At 35.7% G+C, this 21,097-nt stretch overlaps 1 long non-coding RNA gene and 1 pseudogene across 1 annotated transcript; one reads left to right on the top strand and one right to left on the bottom strand.

Moving 5' to 3' along the window:
- LOC106061156 (dynein axonemal heavy chain 6-like) overlaps positions 1-21,097 on the top strand; it is a 146,998-nt pseudogene that overhangs the window by 77,337 nt on the left and 48,564 nt on the right.
- LOC129926733 (uncharacterized) lies at positions 270-1,333 on the bottom strand. The gene is made up of 2 exons (XR_008778452.1): positions 1,212-1,333; positions 270-509 (listed from the first exon to the last, which is right to left on the bottom strand). It is a non-coding gene; the product is annotated as an uncharacterized LOC129926733 (long non-coding RNA).

Genomic DNA, 21,097 nt, shown 5'->3' with positions numbered 1-21,097 from the left:
GAATTAGATATGACAAAATATACAAGTTGCAATTGGGTTCGTATGATCAAGAGAAATGCTGCATTCATCCTTAATCTTCGGAATCGAAGATAATGCCTTATAACTTTATGCTTGCATTAAATATAAAGGGCATGTCCCACAAAGTTGAAATTTATCCAAAAGAATATTTTTTCATTTTTGAGTATTTATAAAGAAAATGTAACAAATTTGTTAATTCTAAAAATTTAAGACAACGTTAGCTTAAAACAAAACAACTGAAAATATGATAATAATAATAATAATCTTTACTGTCCTTGTATAAGACTTATTTATTAAAGATTATTGTCATAACCATATAAAACTGACAGAATTTCTTCTAAGCCATTGAGTGTCATAGCATCAGCTTTTAGATTTGTAAGTAAAAGATGCTCAACAGTCTTATAAAATAACAGTCCAGCTGGCATAACACACAATCAGGCAGCCATCCACTGTTGGACACATCAGATCATCTTTTAGCCAATGTCAGGTTTCTACAATAAATAAAAAAAAAATATATTTATATATTTATTTAGTAATAGATACACACATAAATGAAAAATTAAGTAATATTAAATGAATATGAACATTAATATCAGCCTAGAGGAAGTGCTACTTTACTAAAATATAAATAGATTATATACTATAAAGGTCTATAGTAGATCTATCTTAATTCTTATAATTCTTGGAGTCTAATGATGAAAGAGTTTAATAAGTCTAGATTTTATTAATTTATAAATCTAGATCTATACCTTCCTTAAGAATGATATGTAAAAATTATATGCTTTCTAAAAACTATTGTTACTATAGACACTATAGTGACTATAAGTGATAATAGTCTTCTAAATCTTGTAGTAGGCCCTACTACAAAACAAGAATAGACTTATTTTTACAGACCAACTAAAGATTTAGACAGAACCTTCCCCAGGACATAGAATCTATATATTAAAGAACACTAGTGAAGTGACCTAGCCCTATAGCCTAGGCTAGTCACTATATAAGTCATAAGACTATATTTTTATATTCCTATATTATTGTTTTTTTGTATTTATTTTTTATAGTAATTTATTTATACTAAATTAGATCTACGACTAGAATTCCTAGATCTACATCTAAACTAAGACTAGTAAAAAAAAAAAAATAGATCTATGTAGCTAAAAATCTATTATTAGATATCTAAATCCATATCTAGTTACAATCTAGTAATAAGACCAAATTGTCTACGTTAAGCTGGTCTTAATAACAAAAAAACAAGATCTAGAATCCTCTAGGCGGTCTAGCTAGATCTAGTGTCTTGAGCTCGACATTTTTCCGTGATTTCCATACTATAACGTCACTTCCGCTTTCGGCCATGACAAAGCCATTTCAAATCTCGTTATTTTTTTGACACTTTCAAATGACTTCTTCTAGTATAAATATGTATTTCTTTTAACTCAAATTTTTAGGAACTATATTTGATACCATCTACTATCATAATCAATAGTTATCTCAATTTCGATAAAAACCTCTTCAGTTGGTCTTTAAACTTAAAGGAGAATAAGGATGACTACTTATATTTGTTCCCCTAACCTATATTTGTTATTATATTTAAGGTCAAAGAGGCAGTGTGTTTTCATTTAATTTGGACACATTTGACCCACATTATTTGATTCCGGACACCATAATTTATTTCGGACAGTCTCTATATTTAGGCATCAATAAACTCAGATTTTAATTCTATATTAACATTAACTAAATTTTAAGATCCCCAGGCATAGCCCCTCACATGAAATCATTACGATGTTTTCAAACTATGCATTAATACGAACACAAAAAATAAAAATATGAACACACTTATTCTACCAAAATTAGGTCACTGGAATAATGATTTCTGCACCGACTTCTGGAATTATTTTATGTTTGTTTATTTTATGTGTGTTGAATGTTTGGGGTTTTGCATGATTAGATGTGTGTTGAATGTTTATGTTTTTTTGTTTATTAATTTAATAAATTTCTAATACAGATGATCTTTTGTAGTATAGTAGGCCTAACTGAATCCTCTATATTCTCTCTATATAAATCTAGATCTATCTAGTAGGTCTAGATCAGTTATTCCCAAAGTGGTCTATATAGACCCCCAGGGGTCTATGAAGACTTCCAAGGGGTCTACGAAAGTGAAAAAACAAATTGGGGGTCTATGAGATGTCCACGGGGGTCTACGATAATAGATTTCATTTAAGCACGTTGTGACATTAATATTTACATCCTATTAATTTAATTCTTCACACTAACATATAATGTGTGCATAAGTTAATCCTTCAAATATTTATCCTGCTATTCAAACGAAAAATTGTTGTATTTAATTTCAATAATTATTTAAGTAACTTAATTGTGTCTACATGTAAGTAATGTTTAGCAAAAAGAAATGTAAACTGTATAGCGTTGATTATTTAAAATTGTTCATTCCTTCCTTATCAAACATGCCAATTGCCTTTTTATGGCGATATTAAACTAATTACGCTTGAGAATCAACTGAGACAATGTCACCCTGACAAAAAAAAATTAGAAAAACTTAGACCCACAAAATCTCTTCAACATCATATAAAGAAGATCATGGTTTGTGGGTGTCTTACACTATCTGTTTACTTATAGCAAAATAGGTGCTTGGCTACTGAACCTGGGCTCCTGGATTCGAATCTCTGAATTTTTAATTTCATGATTTTTAAGGCTCCCCTGAGCCCACCCAACTCTAATGGGTACCTGACTTATGTTAGGAAAAGTAAAGGCGGTTGGTCGTTGTGCTGGCCACATGACACCATGCTCGTTAACCGTTGGCCAAAGAAACAGATAATCTTAACACCATCACAAGATCTGAAAGGGAAACTTCACTTTTTTATGACAAAACACGTAAAACATTAAAGGTAAAACATTGATTTTACCAGCCGTTGTAGTTGTAAACACACAAACCTACACCTGGTATTATTAAAAGAACTGCTTTAAGCAACACTACAGTTCAAGGACACGTCAGTGGCATGAGTTATAAAATTAAAAGCTTATTATTATTTGCAAACGACATATATACAGTTTGGGATCAGCGGTGTCACAGGCTATGACAGGGTGTAGTGATGTGTGTTGCAAACTGCATTAGAGTCGCCGGCTCCTTTCTTTTTTTTACTCAGGATTGACCCACAAAACCTTTCCCATGTTTGAATTTAGTTGCAAGGCAGGAGAGTTTTGAATTCATTACTTCGGCTAGGTGGGTAGCCAGCCAAGGCTAATGAGCCCTTCATGCTTGACGCTTACTGGCTTCGCCCCTTCTCCTGATAGTGATAACATGTTTGCGGACTCAATATATGAGCAACACTTGAAAGATCAAGAAATACGCCAGAAACTGCTCTTTGCGAAAACTTTATTAAATAATTAATATTTAATGTTTGAAGCACTACTTCATTGAACAACAAATTCCTGTTTGAAACACATCTGTAGCAACGGATGATAAACCTGCAAAAAGACATTTCCAGTTTGTTTGGTGATTCCTGCAGTACATATTAATTTTTATTTTAATTTGTTTCAATTTGAATTTTATCAATAAAAAAAAAAAAGATAGATCTCTATAATTTAATATGTAGCTTTAAATTACTTTTTCACTTTTCAACTCACTACAGATAGAAATTAGTTGTAAAACAATGTTGTTGAATTTGAAAAAATTTGTAAGTTAAACAGGGGGTCTACCGAAAACCAGAAAACAAGGCAAGGGGTCTACGAGAGAAAAAAGTTTGGGAACCACTGGTCTAGATCTAAGAATTTAACTTCATTCAATGTACCAAGCTCACTCCAAACATTTGCCCATTGATTCTCTATTTAAAAAAACAACAACAAATGAACAAATATAATATAAGATCATTTTTATTGATGTCCAAAACTGGCTGTCCGAAATAAATTTTGGTAAGAAAATCGTAATTTAATTCGGACACCATATTAATTTTTTTTTGGTATGGAATTAGAAAACTTGGCTTATGAATCAAATAAATTAGCTCCAAAAACAGAATAAATATTGCCGGGCTCATTAGTATAGACTTAACCAATAAAAAAATATAGTCTTAACTCTAGGAAGAGGTAAAGTCATCCGGGTAACAGGAAAAAACAACAATCTGACTAACTAATTTGAAATTCGTTTTTCTTACATAAAAAGACAGCTAAATGGAAGGAAATTGGAATAGCACATTATACAGCGCGCTAGTTTTATAATACATTTTAAAATAATTATTTAATGACCACAAAAAACAGCGAATGTCCGAATTCATGTAATGTCCGAAATAAATAAACTACTATAGTAACTACAGTGACTCACAGTGACAGTCTGAGTTAAGTTAAGAGTCAGAGACAGTCTCTTACTCACACTCATCACTGACGACACTGACATCAGTGAGTAACACTTACAGTACAGTGAGTCACAGTCACAGATTAAGAGTTCAGTCTCACAGTAACTCACACACCCACGCCAACACTAGTCTATGATATAGATCTAGATAGAATCTATAAGTCTATATTCTATATATCTAAACAAAGGTGTGTTTCTCCATACAAGATCCTCTGGAAAACTATTTAATGTATCAAGGCTGTGGGCAAAAACCAAGGTTAGGAAGCTACTCGTCAGGGAACCCCTGTATGCTGATGATGCAGCTATTGTGGCTGATTCTGATATTCAGCTACAGTCCATGGTTGACAAACTATCTGCTGCTTGCCAGAAGTTCGGCTTAAACATCAGTCAAAGCAAGACTAAGATACTTGTCCAAAACACAAACACTGCACCTCAAGTAAGCATTAATGGCCAACCACTAGCAGTTGTTGATCACTTTTGTTACCTTGGCTCCATCATATCCAACAACACTCTACTGGATAAAGACATAAACAACAGGATAGCCAAGGCAATGGCCACCATGTCACGGTTGCAGAAAAGAGTCTGGGACAACATATTGCTGACTAGCAGTACCAAAGCCCTAGTCTACCGGACCTGTGTGTTGAGCACCTTGCTGTACGGAAGTGAAACATAGTCAACCTACTCATGGCAGGAAAAAAAGCTGAATGTCTTCCACCTCCGATGCCTAAGGCGGATCTTTAAAATAAGGTGACAAGATAAGATAACCAATGAGGAGGTGCTACATAGAGCAGGATGCCAGGACATCCGCTGTTATCAGCAGCAGACGCCTTGGCTGGCTTGGCCACGTTCGTAGAATGCCAGTAGGTCGACTTCCACTGGACATCCTGTATGGCGATCTAATAGAAGGCAGGAGAGCCGTTGGTCGCCCACTTTTACGTTATACGGATGTATGCAAACGCGACATGAAGCTCTTCAAAATCGACACTGGCAACTGGGAAGAGGTGGCACTGGACAGATCCACATGGAGAGAGAGCATAAAGGAAGGGTCACAGATTGCAGATGTCATACACAACAGAAGCAGAAAGAAGGGTGAAAATGCAACGGCGCCTGGTGATTATATATGCCCAACCTGCAATCGCAGCTGTGTATCAAGGATTGGCCTCTTTAGTCACACAAGAAGTTGCAAAGGGAAAAGATCGTCTCTCGAGACGTAAAATGCCACACAGATATTCTTTATATATAGAAATCTAGATCAATGTGGTCCCTACTACTTAGTACTAGATCTAGGTATTCTAGTATTACAATAACACTTACTAAGAAAGTGAAAGTGCTGCCTGTAAAGTGTAATGCTGTATTGTTGCATGATGTAGAATCTTAATGCATCTAGAAATTTAGTCTGACCTATGACTAAGTCTGTACGATTTATGACATTATGTATAATCTATATGATGATCACATTATATTATCACATATATGATGTCCTCATAACTAGGTTTATCACTACATCTATATCCTATAGATCTAACAATAAAGATTACTATGATAACTTTGATATGACTTGAATCTATCTAGATCTTTAACTTAAGTAGTCTTATTCTTAGTCTCAGAATCAGAGAATGGCTGTCAACTGTCTTTGTTGTTGTCACCTTCTCCTTTCAGCTTCTTCAGAGAGTAGGCTTTTCAAGAACAAGAATCATGAGTCTATAATATTCTTAAAATATCGTTGCTTTAAATTTAGTATGTAGTTTAGAGTTTAGTAAAATCTTTCCATTCAGATCTCTCTTTAGCTTTTTATCTCTATGCCGAAACTCTAAGTTGTTGTAGATCTGTCGCTATATCTTCAATCCATTTTATTTATGTTCTGCCCTTTGTTTTTTGTTGGTATACTTTTTTTGCTCCTCTGTTCTCTGACATTCTTTTGGGCAAATCTTCCCAATGTAATCTGCTCTTTTTTATACATTTTTCTAAGGATTTGTTATCTCCAAGTATTTAGCAGAGTTTCTGTAGTTTTTGTCAGTGCCCAGGTCTCACTTGCATACATGGCTACTGGTCTTATGATGTTTATATATACTTTTTTTTTCTTTTCATTGATATACACTTTACTTTTGCTTCTAAGTATGTGCTGGGTGCTATAAAATGCTTGTAGCCTGCTGCTAGTCATTCCTTTTATTTCAGCCAATAGGCTATTTTAAGATCTGCTTAGCAAAGGAAGTTTTATTATTATTCTCCTGTGTCTGCAACTCTTAATAATGAACCAATTAGTTCATTTTTTTTAATACATTCTGAGACAATGATCTTTGTCTTAAAAAAAATAAAAGTATCATAAGGTTCCCTTTGATTCTCCAGACCATCACACTAATGAAATAACACAATAATTTTCTGGCATAATGATCTCCACCTAACAAACCAAACTATGTCAGTGACATTACTTTAGCAGATGGTGCTACTGTTTGTCAACATCACTTGTTTTTTTATTTAGCATGTGAGGCTACTGAAAAACAAATCCTCTCTCAATATTTTTTGGAAATAAATTTATTTGTTTGGTTTTATATATTGTAATGATTCTCTCCAACAGGCCTTCTGTAAAACACAGATCAACACAACACATCCAACTCAAGAACTTGACAACAAGAGTTCCAAAATAATGTGGTTCTTAATAACAAACAAATCACATCCAGTACTGCACAATTGGCTACAGGATACACTGGCTAAAAATGCTTTACTAAACTCTAAATTGCTGTACTGCCATACTAAACTCTCTATCTATTCTGGACTCATACTGCTTCACTTGAGAATTCACTATCCCCTGTCATCATCTCTTGCAATTCTTAGGAGGTTTGTGTTAGGATGTAATAAATTTTCAAATCTGAAGGAATATCAGAAACATGTAAAAGCAACAAACAGCATGATCAATGACCACATGAACAGCAGGCATTCATCTGCATTACTAGTATCTAATTCAATAGATATATATATATATATATTTATATATAGATTTATATACTAATATTTAATTATTGTGCTTTGTAGCCTAGATATAGCCTAGGTATTGTGCTGTATACTGTGAAATATATGTACTGTATAGCCATATAGTGCTACAGAATGTAAAATATAGCCTAGAAATTGCACTATAAATTTAGTTTTTGATAGAGTTACATGAGTTTATTTGAATATATGATTAGTTAAAATTAAGTGACCATGTATTCTCTGACCCAGTTTCTAGAGTCAATAGCTTGCCTTATTTTCTGTCAGTAATAAAATAAACATAAATATAAATAAGTTGACACTTGAGTTTTCTCCTTGATTTCCTTCCCTTAAGTATACTGCACTATTCAACACATTCAGAGAGGAAGCAGCAGCACAAACTTCACAATTTTTGAGTCTGTTTTGTTGTTGTCATGTTCTCCACTGTTGGATATGGAGAATTTTCCCCTGACATTTGGCTGGGCCAACTCTTTATGATTCTAACCATTACCCTGGCCTTTGTTTTTATACCTAGCCATGTAATCATACTCAAGTCTCCCAATCTAGCTAAGTAAAGGGATACTTTACTTTACTACAAACATTCCAATGGAACTTAAACATTTTAACTCATTTCTTCTAACTGGTTCATTGTTATAAATCCATTCTAGATTCAAGGAATCTTAGCCACATACATGGAAAGAGTTAACTGTGGTGGAGACTACAGTTTGGGTCTATCTAAGATCAAGAAGCATGTGATTGTCTGTTCTACAACATTATCTCTTGACAGCCTGATAGACTTCCTGAATGAGTTTTATGGTAATCCTAACTTAGAGGTGAGGCCATTGCTTAAATATAGGACCATTAATAGCACTTTAAAAGAGTTGTACTTTAAGCCTCTTATAAAATAACAAAACTACTACAGATTTGATGAGGTAACCTCAGCTTGGGAGTCATTTTACAGAAGATTGAATCATATCAACTTGCAAAGAGATGTGGCTAAATTTTTTAAAATTGAATAACAAAATAGTTTAATTTTGTCAGCTATTTCGCTTTGATTCTCATGGCATAGAACTTATAACAAAACAAACACAAATGAATAGTTAGACTACCACATGATAAAGAAAGGCTTGAGGTAAGTAATCTTTAATCATGGGTTATGTTGGCAAATGACATGCAGGTTTTTTTTCGTCTTTCTCCCACAAAACTTCAGAGGCCTCTAGGATATGGCAGGGTTGCGGGTGGTCATGACTTCCACAGTATGATGTGGAGGGTTATAAGGGAAAACCTGCACAATCTATTCACCCTAACACAAAAAACTTCCCACAAGCCTCAGCTGAAGGCACGGTGGCTAAGCGGTAAAGTCTAGTAATGTGCTTCTCCAGTTCCGCCGTATGGTAACGTGGTCGATGTGATTTTCTGTTTTATTGTCTGGTGAAACCCATGTCACTTTGTGGCATTTTTTGTGGGGGGAAATGCTGACTCCTATAACTAATTCATTAAATGTGAAGAAGTCTGCAAACATTTCTTCATTTTCATTTATGATGGCAAGTCCCAGGGTGCCCAAACTTTTCTCTCTCTCTCTGTGTCACTTCCCACTTTGGCATTCGAGTCTCCCATGAGGATCAAAACATCTCTTGTAGGTATTTTGTTAACTATACTTTGCAGTTGGTCATAAAATGTATTTTTGTCGGTATCACTTGCAAGGTTGGTGGGAGCATAGCACATAATGATTATGAACATTTTTGAACTTAGACAAAAATTTTGCTCTAATTATTCGTTCTGAAACTGAGACTTTTGAAAGCTTCCTTGTTTAGTAGTAGTGCTACACCATTTTCATGTAAGTCATCTTCTTTTACCTTTCCAGAGAAGAGAAGAGTTTCTCCTAATTGCAGTCTTGTTTCACCGAATGTGTTCCATCGAACTTCACTCATTCCCAGGATCTGTAGTTTGTAGTTGGCCATTTCCTTTGCAATTTGTGCACATCTACCTGGTTCTAGTAAAGTACGGACATTCCATGTTCCCAAGTTAAATGCTGCCTTCTGAATAAGTAAGTGTTTCTTTTTCATTGGTTTAAGTAGAGTGGTCGGCCTCACAGGATTCGTTCGACTTTCCCTGCATAGCTTCATAAGTCTCCTTTGTGGAGGTCTACTTTCGCCTCTGACAATGTTTAGTGTTTGTGTTTTTGTTCTGGTTTCTATAACACTATTTTTTCAATGGACAGGTTGTTAGCCTATCAAACAATCCCTGTGTCCTGGGAAGGGGGATGCACCTTTTGTCTGGCCTCTTTCCTAGCAGACCTGTCTGGCTTGGTAGTACCTGCCAGGAGTGATGAGCTCCCGCCGGTATAGCTCTGAGGGTCATTGAGGCACTCAAGCTGTCACACCACGGCAAGGTATGTGCATCAGGTGTGCATCTAGCGCGTCAGATATTTATACAGTTAAAACCAACCTGGAAATCTCCTCACATCTCAAACAAGACTATGGAGAGTGGCATGTTTTTGTCAAGGCCCTATGTTCCATGAGGAACTCAAAGGAGTGACGATGATGATGGAAACTGAGCATCACTAGTCTTTGGCAAACTCACAACAAACATTTTTCAAAGACATGAAACAGCTGGGACTAAGGGTTAGATTATGTCAGGGTAGACAAAATCATAGGCAAATACAATAAGTTCTTAGCAACAATATGGTGTCTAAATGTAGCCTTCTTTATTTCATTGTTGTAATGACAGACAATTAATGCGTGTATATTTTGCATTCCACATTTTTCATTCCAACAAGGACATCTGTACAATAAAGTCTCTATTTTCATATTTATTTATATATATTTTTAATATTTTTTTTCAGATTAACAATTGACATCCCCCCATGACAATGTCATCAGGTTTTGGCAAAACAAACTTTCACATCAGGCTAGAACCAAGATCTTTGTGCTGCTTAGAATGGGGAAATTGGGAAAGGTAAACTTAGATCTTAGTTGTTATTTTGAAAAATTCAATTTTTCTTAGCACTCTCATAATATAACATACCCTTGGTGAAGCAAAATCAAACTTGCTGCCTTGCAGGAAGTGGAGGTATCTACAATGGGTTAGAGCAGCTTACACAAAAATAAAAGGCAGCTATTGATAGGGGCAAAAGGCTCACTCCCCCAGACGGTTGTGCGCAGGGCTAACAACTCTGTCATATAAAATGAATACTCTGACGAAAGCTTCAATTTTTCTAAGCACACTTATAATATAACCTTATGTCTCTAATAACATACTTTATGGCCAAGATAATTAGGATGTATTAGAATGCATACTCCAACAAACCTCTGTCTAATAAAGATAGAGAAATTCTGGATTTGTAGGGCATAAGATAGTACAGTAAGAATGCAAATATAAATAATATGTCAAATAATAGTAGGTCTAAAAAAATACTGTAAAATAACAAAACATGTTTTTCCTGCTAACAATGTGTCATATACTGGTTCATACAAATAACAAACCCCCAACCTATAAAAGGCACTGACGACATAATAACAGAAAACCTTAAAAAGGCTGAAACCTTCAATAAATATTTTGCCAGCATTAACAAGTCAAAGCCAAGAAAACAACTGGACCAGGCCTTCAGTAATATCTTAAAGAAAGAAGAAAAAGCTCCAACAGTCAACTGTCAGATCTTTGACACTCCCTTCACTCTACATGAGCTCAATACTGCCCTAAAAAGCCTCAAGTCAAGAAAATCCCCTGGACCCGATAAAATAACAAATGAAATGATTCGGGGACTAGGACCACAGGCCCAAAACTGTATACTTAACTTTATCAACCATACATGGAAAACTGGAACATACCACAGGAATGGAGAACCGCAAACATAATACCCATTTTAAAGAAAAATAAACCACCTGGAGACTCAAAAAGTTATAGACCAATATCTCTAACATCCAACATTGGCAAAATGGCAGAAAAAATTATCAATAACCGACTTTATTGGTGGCTAGAAAGTACTTGCTCACTCCACAATGCACAAGCTGGCTTCAGGAAAGCAAGTAGAACAGAAGACCACCTCTTTCATTTTATCCAGGACACAGTGGAAGGGTTTCATGAAAAAAAGCACACTACAGCAGTATTTATAGATTTGCAGCAAGCCTATGATAAAGTGTGGAGAAAAGGTCTATTTTTGAAGATGAAAAAAATGGGCATCCATGGAAAAATGTACAGCTGGATCAGGGCATTCTTAAAAAACAGAACCATTCAAACCCGACTCGAAGGTGCCATCTCTAGTAAAAAAAAGTTTGGAAGAAGGACTACCACAAGGTTCAGGCCTTAGCTGCACTCTCTTTCTAATCTTCATGAATGACCTCCCGGACTTCATTTCGGTCAATAAGGCACTTTATGCAGATGACCTTTTAATTTGGACTACAGAGAAATATCCAGTGCTGACTAGATCCAAACTAAATAGAGCCCTCACAACTATCTCCACATATTCATACAACTAGCAGGAAATGAGAAGGCTGACACACTCGCCAAGAGTGGGAGAACAAACTCACAAGTAAACTCTGCTCTCTATCCAGAAGAAATGAAGAAATTAATTGTAGATAAAATAAATGAGAAATGGACGAGCTCCCATCCAAATCACAAGAAAGATGATGCTTACTATAAGCTATCCCGACAAGACCAACGTCTAATCTTTCGACTCAGGACCGGACACAACAGAATGCGACAACACATGTTCCGGAAGCTCAAAATTGGAACCAGTGAAATCTGCCCATGTGGAGTATCACCAGAAAATGCCGACCACGTCCTCCAAAACTGCTCTCTCTACCAAGAGGCCCGTATAAGACATTGGCCCCAAATCACCCCAATAGAAAGAAAACTATATGGAGAGCTCCCTGATTTGGAAACCACTGCGCAGTTCATCTCATGTATTGGTCTAGTCATATGAACACTCCAACATAACAATGAGAACGATGAAGAAGAAGAAGAATCTTTAGCCACAGCAACAAAACAGCAAAACGAAACTACATCCTAAAAATAGACTCTCAGCCAATAAATAAAGAAGAAAATCCAACATATCTTGGTGTAAAACTAGACCAAAGACTGTCTCTAAAACACTTTATGGCAGATTTAAAAGAAAAGGCATCACAAAGATTAAACATAATAAAACACCTAGCAGGAATATCCTGGGGAGCTGAAAAGAAAACCTTAAGACAGTTATACACTGGATATGTCAGATCTGTAATGGATAACTGTCTCTCCATACAAGTAGCTGCCAACAAAACCTATCAATCATCATTAGATACAATCCAAAACCAAGCCTTGCGGCTAATTAGTGGAGGTATGAGAACTACTCCCACAGCAGCCTGTGAAATAGACTCCAATATTGAACCTCTTAAGTTAAGGCGCAACAGAGCAGCATTAGAAGCTATTGAGAGATACAGAAGGTTGGAGGATGATCATCCTAATAAATTACTAACACAGAGAAATAGGAAAAACAACCAAAAAAAGCAAAGGACTCTGATCCAACTTACTGACGAACTAGCCCTAAAACACCACCTACCCAATAAAAGAGAAAAAATTACCAGGTTTTCAAACATTACACCCGGACTAAACTACAAACAACCAACCATCAAAACACATTTACTAAATAACACCTTAACAAAAGAATCAAATCCACTGGAGCTCAAAGTAGGCACGCTTGAAACAATCGAAAGCTATCAAAAAACAGCTATCCATATTTATACAGACGGATCGGCTTTCAAAGCTACCATCAATGCTGGTCTTGGTGCCTTCCTGGTCTTCCCTAAAAATAAACACTTTGAGATAAGCGCACCCTGTGGTGATTACTGCTCAAACTTCCAAGCCGAAATTGAGGCAATGACCATAGCACTCCAGACAGGGGAAAACAAATTATATGAAGGAGTGCAACCACCATCAGATATTGTTGTCTTTACAGACTCCCAATCTACTCTGCAAGCACTTAACAGCAGCACCTCAAACAGCTCAAGAGAATTGACAACACTCATTGTGATAATCCACCAGATGATATCAAAATTAAATATCAATATTACACTACAGTGGATCCCTGGACACATTGACATCATGGGAAATGAAAAGGCATATAAGCTATCAAAGGCAGGTTCATCTATGGAACAACCAGATAGACCTGTTAACTACCTCACCCTAAGGTCAATGTTAGTCAACAATCACAAAGAGGAGTGGCTCAACCAATGGGCATCAGGAAACACAGGCAGAGCCATGTACAGAGAAATGACTACTCCTAACAAACTGGACAGTGTTAACTTCCTCCCCCGCAAAGAACAATCTACAATCTTCCAACTAAGAACAGGACACACACCACTATTAAATTACCACCTGAGCAAAATGAACTCCACACAACTACCCCTTTGCAGACATTGTGCCCACCCCTTTGAAACCGTAAACCATATCCTCTTTGAATGCCCCTCCCTAATCCACCTTAGGCAGACCCTACTTCCACTACAGCCCAATAAAACCAACACCATGTACGGCAGTGCTGAACAACTGAAGAAAACACACTTTTTTTTTCCTTGGCACAGTCTGCAAAAGAGCTCACAGCTCAGCAGCACTAAAGTTGGCTAGAAGAAGAAGAAATACTGGTTCATCTATCTCTGTGATGTTTTTGGATAACAATGTTGAATTCTTGATTGAAAAAAAATTAAACTTATCAAAGGGCAGTAACTTTGGTCTACACTACATATAAAGTTCAGTTTCTGAACAACTTACACATCAATGTTATAATGTACTTTTGTTATCCAATCATTGTGTTTCATTTGTCAGGTCTTTCCACATTGTGCTTACAAGAATGCCACCAGGTGATTTAACCAGTTAGTTAAACTCTTGGCAGAGCATGCTTCAGGAGGAATATTCAACTTTATCATTCCCTTGTGATTTTCTTCCATTGACCCATATGCTTTCAGTCCAATAGTTGTGTTACTTGAAGACCAGTAAGTATAATAAAATATTTTTATAAGTATAGGCAATGAAATAAAAAAAATTCCTAGGTCTCATCATCTCATCTCTGCCTGTTGTCTTGTCTGTGGCATAGGCTACCAACCATCTTCCTTTAGGAGTCTCAGTTCTGGGCGAGTCTCTCCAACTGCTCTCATGTCTTAAAAAAAATAGGTAAAGTTCCCATTTCAGACCTTGATGCATATGATGTTAAGGTCATCTGTTTCTTTGGCCAACAATTAATAAGAAAGGTGTCATGTGGCTAGCACAATTACCAACCACCTTTACTTTCCCCAACTAAATTCAGGTACCCATTAGAGTTGGGTGGACTCCGGGGTGCCCTAAAAATCCCCAGGTTTTGAAGCTAAGCACTTAACTATTCAGCCACTGACTCCCCCTCCCATGTCTTGCCCATCTTAAACCTTCAAGCTGGAGGTCCATCTTCTTCCAGGTCTGTGACCTCTGTTTATTTGCCATTTGTTTTCATTTTTAGTTGTTTTTACTAGTATGGGTTTATAAAGAAATATCTTGAATTAGTATTGTCTATCAAAATTTTTTAGCATTTTTTTAATAAAGTGAATATTTTAATAATAGCCTTTTGTTTTTTTTTAAATGTTTCAGGCCTGACGCTTTGTTCCTGGATACATTAGCTCATTTCCCATTGGTCTGTTACATGACTGGAAGTATTTGGAGGTACAGTATCTAAAGTATTATCAGTAACTGATCCTGTTTCTTGTTATTTATAGACGTATTGGTAGTTACTATTAATGTGTTAATCTAGTTGTTTATTTGTTCTATTTGTGCTTTAATCTAGTCATTCATTTTTCCCTATCACTTCGTTTCATTTGTCCCTTGACTTTTGGTCTAGGGGTACTTTGACAGCTCACATAACCAAATGCTTCCACTTTACCTCATCAGCAGGTGTTCTTAGCAGGATATTAAGATCCATTATTTTATGTTATCCAGCCAGATTGACCCTTTCTTCATGTTCCCTCCACTGTACCTTGAAGAAGGATTTTAGGCAATGAGTCATGTTTTACAATATGACCAAACCAGCTCATCAGCTTTCATCTCTTCACAGTATTGAGGAGCTCCTCCTTTTTGCCAGCCAGTCTTCTTTTCCTGGTATTTGATACCCTGCATTTTTCTGTTCTGTTCTCTCAAAGACTTGGATTTTTCTTTCAGTCAACCTCAGCATTAAATTGGTATGTTGAAAACAGTTCACTATTTCCTTGAGCTCTGTTGGTCTGTTATCAGATTTTCTTTTTATGTTTTCAATATGGTCGGCATTCTCTGGTGATACTCCACATGGGCAGATTTCACTGGCTCCAATTTTGAGCTTCCGGTGCATGTGTTGTCGCATTCTGTTGTGTCCGGTCCTGAGAAAGATTAGACGTTGGTTTTGTCGGGATAGCTTATAGTAAGCTTCATCTTTCTTGTGATTTGGATGAGAGCTCGTCCATTTCTCATTTATTTTGTTTACAATTAATTTCTTCATTTCTTCTGGATAGAGTGCAGAGTTTATTTGAGAGTTAGTTCTCCCACTCTTGGCGAGTGTGTCAGCCTTCTCATTTCCTTCTAGTTGTATATGGGCTAATATCCATTGAATAACAGTTTTTTTGCTCTTGTTGTTGAGCTTTGTAAGTGCTGTTCTGAGGTTTTTAATATAAGAGGAATCAGAGTTTTGCAAGCTTTGGAGGGTTGTTTTTGCATCGGTTAGCAAGACAATCTGATTGTGAGGGGAACTTGGATGATTTGCTAGCATGGTAGCAGCTAGTGCTAGTTCTTCCCTTTCTGCTCTGTGACTGTCAGAGAGCTCTCCAGTTGCAATGGATTTTTCTAGTTTTCCTCCATCTGGCCATTCGATAAGTATTCCAGCTCCTCCATTTGTGGTGGCTTTATGGGATGAGCCATCCGTGTAAACTCTGATCCACTGATTGCTAGGGTAATTGGTATGTTGAAAACAGTTCACTATTTCCTTGAGCTCTGTTGGTCTGTTATCAGATTTTCTTTTTATGTTTTCAATATGGTCCCTTATAGTAGGAAGAGGGCTTTCGTCCCAGGGTGGAAATTCGTTATAGTGTATCGAGGATTCCAGAGTAATTTTTTCAAGTTGGTGTTTCTTTTTTAGGTTTAGAGATTCCTGTATGAAATTGGTCCTTTTGAGATGTTTTTTGTGCCAGTTTTGTGGATTTTTGTTCTGAGTGGGTGCCTTTCAAAGGTTTCCAATTTAGTGAATTGGGAAAGGATTTTTATTTCTCTTCTTTCATCCAGAGAGATCAGGGCAGTGGTTTCCTCCATAGCTCTAATGGGTGTTGTTTTGATTGCTCCTGTCATTATCCTTAAACCAATATTTTGAACCTTGTCTATTTTTCTTAGGTTGGTTTGGGCTGCTGAGCCCCATGCTGTGGCACCATATTCTAGTACAGGTCTTACATAACTGGTATAGGTCTTTTTCAGGATGTTGTGATTAGCTCCCCAATCTGTGCCAGCTAATTTTTTCAAGAGGGATAGTCTCTGGATGCCTTTACTCTGTGTTTTATCTATTTGGTTTTTCCAGGTTAGTCTCTGGTCCTAGGTGACTCCAAGATAAGTAGGGCTGTCATTTTTTTCTAAAGCTTCCTTATCTAATGTTAATTTTATTGTTTGTTGTTTTGTTGACAGTGAGAATATGGTATATGTTCTCTTTTTTGTCAGTCTTTGGACCAATTATTGAGTTTATCAAGAGCATCTTGTAATCGAAATTTCGATGTTCCTACATATTCTTCTGTGCTAATTAAGGCAAGGTCATCTGCATACATGCTGCTTTTAACTTTTTTGGGTAGGTTTTGATTTAGATCGTTTATGAATATTAGAAAAATTGTTGGGGATAGGACTCCTCTTTGGGGGACGCCATTTTTTATACCCACTGTGTGGCTTCTTTGTCCTTGCATGCAAACTAAGGCTTTTCTGTTATTTAGGTATTCCTTTATCCAGTTGTATATTCTGTGGGATATGTGATGCTGGATTAGCTTGAGCAAGAGACCTTGTTCCCAGACTTTGTCAAATGCTTTTTCTAAGTCAACCCACACAATTGTTGTTGGTTTCTTTTCTTGAAAGCCGTCTTCTATTTCTTGTGTGATGAAGGCAATTTGATCTTCTGTTGATCTGCCTTTTCTAAAGCCAGCCTGGGCTTCAGTGAGTAGGTTATTTGACTCAAGGATCCATGTCAGCCTTCTATTTATCACTCTTTCCATCAGTTTGCAAGTACAGCTAGTTAGGCTGATGGGACTGTAGCTATCCAGTTTATTTCTTGGTTTGCCGTGCTTTATTATAGGGATCATAATGGCTTTTTTCCAGATGTTTGGAATTCTGCCAGATTTCCAGCTAGCATTGAATATTTGTAGCAGTTTTCTTTTGGCTTGAGGACCCAAGTGAAGAAGCATGTCATTTGATAATTATTCTGGGCCCGGGGCTTGTTTTGGTTTGAGGACTTTTAGGGATTCATCTAGTTCCTTCATTTTAAGATTAGTGGTCATTCCCAAGGAGTAAGCTGGATTGTTTTCTTTAATTTTATCTTGGATTTCTGAGTTTACATCTTTATTTCTACTTTCATTAATTTGTATTTGTCCTACGCTTTGGAAAAACTTAATGAATTCATTTGCTGCTATGTTGGAGTTCAGACACATATTGATCTCAGACTTTTGTATATGATAGAGCTAACCATTTTTATCATTGTTCTTCAACATCAATTCTGTTCTTAGGTTGTTCTAACAATATGTCAAATGATGTGGACCCGTGATGTCACAGCTATTCTTAGAGACTCTCGAACAGTTATCAGGGGAATGAGGGACTTCGAACAAAGAAGCTTTACAGTAAAAATTTTTATTTGATTTTATATTTCACAAAACTTATCTTTTCTACCGTTATGTATCAGCACTTAAAATATATCAGTACTTTCAAAATCACTTTCTATCAACAGGAGTTAAATCTTCTAGCTGGGGCAGTGAGAGGAGAACTTCCTAAACTGGCATGAGCTACACTCTGCGCTCTTATTACAATCAATGTTCATGCACGGGACATAATTTCAGAAATGGTGAAAAAACAGGTCAGACATTTTTTGACATTGAACTTTTTCATCTTCCTAATATTATTAAATTCCATTTGATGGCTAAATCAATTTTTTTGACATCATTAGAAAATACATATTGCTTCATGCAACTAAGACCTCTTCTTAAAAGATGACTGGTGAAATGTGCATTAAAAATATTTTTAAATGAAATGTATTCATTGTAAAATCTGTAATGACAACACCTTATAGTGCCCCAAGTACCCTATCTATCCCTCCATGCTGTGCAAAAAGAAAGACCATTATGTGTGACCCTTTAGGTAACAGAAATGTTTTACATGCAGCCCTGAGATTACCAAAAGCTTTAAAATCTTGTATTAGAATGTAATATCTATAGCTAATATCTTACAAATAGTATGTCTGAAAAAAAATCAAAGCTTTACAAATTAATCAGTCAAATGGAATTTTAAAAATGGTAATCCATTGTAAAAAAGACAAAATCCTAATTGTCCCAAATGTGGTTAATTATGCCTATATTAATCAGCACTCAATTCTTCATGGTCAAAAAAAAAAAGAGCATTTAGAAAAACATCGTTTAAATAAACACAAGATCTTCTTTTTAAAAAGATAGAAAGGAAAATCACAAGTTACAGTTTCATTCTTTCGCTTTTACAAACTGTGTTTTGGGAAAATTTTTTGTTTTTAAAAATAAAGAATAGTTTTGGTAATGGTGATGAAATGTAGCACAGTGCTTTACCTCTTTTACATTTGTAACTATAGGACTCATTTTAGTCTCTTTAGGTCTGTGTCATTATCATCTGCATATAAATAAAAAATCTTTCTGGGGATCAGTATAATGCTAGGAACAAAACAAAAACATTTTCTTTTCTGCACATGAATGGAAACATTGCATGTGCATTCAAAACATTTACAATCTAGAGGAAATATATCTTATATATATTTCAAGTTGTAAGTTGTAGCTGCTGGCAGTTTTAAAATCTCTTTAGCCAAGTTTTTTGGTGTGGCATTTCTTTTGATCTACTAGATTCATGAATCTGGCCTTCTTTCATTTGTTTGTTAAATGAAGAAACAACAAAACTTGTGTTAACAGGTATCAGAACTTTTAAGTTTTGACTGGCAAAAACAACTCAGATATTATTGGAATATGGAAGTGGACAACTGTGTTGTCTGAATGTCAATTGCTGTCTACACCTATGGCTATGAGTACCTTGGAGCCTGTCCTAGACTAGTGATTACACCTCTGACTGTAAGTTTATTGATATGGGTATCGTTGGATTATTTATATTTTTCCAAGTGACAGGCATATTTGTTTGATCAATTGATAGGATAAAACATATGAATTAATGTCAGGATAAAACATTTGAATAATATGACATGACCTGACTAATTTTCAGAACATGCCTACCTGACTATTTGAGGATTCAAGTGGATATTTCTATTGAATTAAAAAAATAAAATATTTGAATAACTAAGTTGACATATCCATTTCATCAATGATTATTAACTGGGCAAACACGTTTAACAAATTTACTGAACACAACAGAATTAATTGCTAATAAATTCTTTAGTTTTAAATAAACTTAATAGCAATGCTTTTAGTTTAAAAAAAAACAGCTACCACTTTTGTGTAGATCCCTACTTTTAAATTGTAAATTCTCAGTTGCTTAACTAGCCTGAAGATTTTATGATTAACATATTAGTACCTTATTCATTAGTAATCTAGTAGAATGGGAGCTCAAAATCTGTAAGTGATGCCAGATGTTACTTTTTGACAAATAGTTATAAGCACAATCATAGAGACATTGACAAAAAATTTTCTCCCTCCTAGAAGGATAAGTTTCATCTTTCTAGTTTATGCATTAAAACAGCAACCATCTCTATCTTTAGTTTTCTATTCATGCCACATTGCTCATTCATAGGACAGATGCTATCTCTGCCTTATGGGAGCCCTACAACTTGATCTAGGTGGAGCACCTGTAGGTCCAGCTGGTACTGGAAAGACTGAAACAACTAAAGATTTGGCTAAAGCTTTGGCTATATGGTGTGTAGTGTTTAATTGTTCAGACAGCTTGGATTATAAGGTGATTAGGACCTTAAATATAATTATGTTTCTTTTATAAAGACTTTATTTGAATTAGTGAATATTGAATATTTAGTTCAAATTGTTCATTGACTTATTATTATTATTATAGCTTTTATATAGCGCTACTTTCATGCTTATAGCATGCTCAGAGCGCTTTTGGTCCAATCTCATTTGTGGACCGGTGGGGGGGAGGGGGTATCTAGGAGTTGGTTTTCCGTGCTGCCTTTAGGCAGAGACACCATGGCTGAGGGGCAGACAAACCATAGAGAAGCTTACTTTCATTGAAAAACACCATGGCTAATGGCTTACATACAGACATGAGACTGGGTGACATAAACACTACAAAACTGAATGACATATAACTCCACAAGGCTCAGTGACTTAGATAATTATATAACACAATATATTTTAAGATAAATAAATTCTATAACAGAAGTAAATTAATCCTCTCTAGATTTATATTTTTGTGTGTGTTTTTATTGGCGATGCTCTAGTGTTCTAAACTTCATGTATTTCTTAATATGCTATTGGAAGGGAAGGCTGCTTCCATTTTCATTAGATTAGGCTCACAAGTCTGATAAAACTAAAACTCACCCCAAAAAGATGCAAGTCTACAATACATGCGTTCTGAGTACAA

Source organism: Biomphalaria glabrata, chromosome 6 (genome assembly GCF_947242115.1).
Source record: "Biomphalaria glabrata chromosome 6, xgBioGlab47.1, whole genome shotgun sequence".
In the NCBI taxonomy this organism is placed as follows: domain Eukaryota; kingdom Metazoa; phylum Mollusca; class Gastropoda; family Planorbidae; genus Biomphalaria; species Biomphalaria glabrata.
The sequence above is the reverse complement of the archived record's forward strand: the minus strand, read 5'-3'. Positions and strand labels throughout refer to the sequence as shown.